The sequence below is a fragment of the Bison bison genome, unplaced genomic scaffold (assembly GCF_000754665.1).
Source record: "Bison bison bison isolate TAMUID 2011002044 unplaced genomic scaffold, Bison_UMD1.0 scf7180017864473, whole genome shotgun sequence".
In the NCBI taxonomy this organism is placed as follows: Eukaryota; Metazoa; Chordata; class Mammalia; order Artiodactyla; family Bovidae; genus Bison; species Bison bison.
The window spans coordinates 17,279,855-17,282,419 of record NW_011495034.1 but is presented as its reverse complement, the minus strand read 5'-3'; positions in this window follow the sequence as shown (position 1 = coordinate 17,282,419).

The following is a 2,565-nucleotide window of genomic DNA, read 5'->3' as shown; positions in this document are numbered from 1 at the left end:
GCCAAAGAGAGCTGATTCCCAGATCTGTGGGGGTTCTTTCCCAACTGGCCCTGGGAGGGGCAGGCCTCTGGGCAAGGCTGGGAAGTAGCTGCCCTCAATAGACCAGAGCAGGATAAGGCAAGGTACCAGGGATGGCCATGCTGGCATCGAGCGGAGAAGGCATGGGGAATTGACTGGTTATTCATTCATGGTGAGAAAGAGCAACCAGCTTCCAGCCGTCTCAGAAGGGTGGGAGAACCAGTCCAGGCCACCCAGCCTTCCCACCCGTCCAGATTGGTTCTGGGAAGCCTGAAGACCCAGCTTGGGCAGGAGATGGGAAACAGTGCCACTGTGGAGTCTAACAGTTCCTCTCGCCACACATGCTGCTCGGCCGGTGAGGGACACCCAGTGCCACACAGCTTGTGACATGTTAGTTCCCCAGCCAGGAATTGAACCCTGGCCCTCGACAGTGAGGGCATGGAGTCCTAACCACTGGACTGTCAAGGAATTCCTTGCAATGTCAGTTCAGTTCAGTCGCTCAGTCATGTCCAACTCTTTGCGACCCTGTGAACTGCAGCACGCCAGGCCTTCCCATCCATCACCAACTCCCGAAGCCTACCCAAACTCGTGTCCATTGAGTCGGTGATGCCATCCAACCATCTCATCCTCTGTCTTCCCCTTCTCCTCCCGCCTTCAGTCTTTGCCAGCATCAGGGTCTTTTCCAGTGAGTTAGCTCTTCGCATCAGGTGGCCAAAGTATTGGAGTTTACTTTCATTCTTTTTTCTTTTGGCTGCACCGCTCGGCATGCTGGATCTTGGTTCCCTGACCAGGGATTGAACCTGTGCCCTCTGCTTGAAGTCTTAACCAGTGGACCACCAGGGAAGTCCCATTCCCTCTTTGAAGAAGCGGAGAATCTCACGCTGGGAAGAGAGCAGATGATACTCAGGAGAGAGGCATTGCCACCCTCGGGTCTGACCATTACTGAGGAGCCTTTTGCTCCACGTCCAGCCTCGGGCCCAGCCTGCCGGGTGCTGACCTGCGCACCCAGGCCTGCGATGCTCACCCACGGAGCAGGCCAGGCCTGCACAGCTCCTCGGGCAGGGTCCTCCAACCTGCTCCAGGCCCCACCCTCCCCTGCAGCTGCACGCCCCCTCCCCAGCCCCCTGCATCCCACCCTTTCCTCTCTTTGTGTTGAAAACTGGCTGAAGAGAGTAGGAAACGCTGGCCCTCAGAAGCCGCGAAGGCCTCTCAGGCTTGGCTAGGAAACAGCCTATATGCTTCCCCCACCACAGGGGCCTTGGGGGCGGTGCGGGACGGGAAGGAGGGTCACAGATGGACACCATCGAATCAGCCTTCCTGTGGCGACAGCCAGGTCTGCAGGTCCCACCAGGTCCACCTCTTGTCTGAAGCCTTAGGGGTCACCCAGAAGCCCAGAGGTCAGCAGGCAGGTGGAGGGCGGTGTGGAGGCACAGGGACGAGAAAGGACAGGATGAAAGGCCTCCTGGTTGAGTTCTTCCTCAAAGGCCGGCCAGAGGAGACTTGGCAGAGGCCTCACCTCCTCAGGAAGCGGCCTGAGGACCTTCCACCCCTGAGCTCTGGTGGATTCTCTCAAAGAAACCCAGCGGCTGCAGGAACGGCTTATCTCAAGAGTTTATCCTCTCTGGGGGTCCCACATGGATGAAGGTCTCTGAGGGGACAAGAGGCGGGTGAAGCACCTGGGCCCTGCCTCCCCATCCCCAGACAGCCCAGTGACCTCCCCCTCCTCCCCAGGATAAAACAGAAGCCCACGTAAAAATCAAGCTGTAACCTAAATCACCTTGGACCCCTCCCAGCCCCTATTCTCTCAGTATCTTTTGTTTCTTTATACTTTGCTGATTCCCAAGTAAAACAATTAAGACGTTAGAGATTAAAAAAAAAAGAAGAATATAAGTTGCCGTCACTCCCCCAGCCAGTGTTGACAGCTTGGCATATTTCCTTTCAGCCTCTTTTCCTCTGCTTTCGCACAGCTTGGGGTTTTAGAGTCCAAAACATCCTGGGCTTCAGCCCTGGTGTTCCTGGTACTTAAACCTCCATGGAGGAGATCACATGCCCCTACGCCACTGGCTGCTGGGAGGACCATCGGAGGATGGTGGTTGTCAAGTGCTAGCGAAGGCTCGTAGTGTGATCATGACGACTCCACTCATCCTCCCCTGCTTACATTTCACTCCGGAGATGAGCAAGGCCCAGAGAGGTGAAGTGACCTGGCCAAAGTCACACAGCCAGGAAATGGCCAATTAGAACCCAAACAGACTGACTTGCACAGTAACCCACTCCCCACCCCACCCCCACATGCTGCTGGAGAATCCAGCAGGGATGAGAGGGCCCCTGCCCACCCTGGCCTTCCCTCCTCACATGTTCTAGACATTAGAGACCCCAGGGCCACCAACAGAGCCTCCTTTCAGGCTGGGGCAGGGCTGAGCTGGCTGCTTCCTCCCCCTCCGACTTGGCAGAAAAGCCTTTTTGTTGTGGCTCACATAGAGGCCATTCTCCTCCAGCTCACGGGAAGGAATGGCTGGCTTTCTGTCCATCCATAGCCGCCCAGGCTGC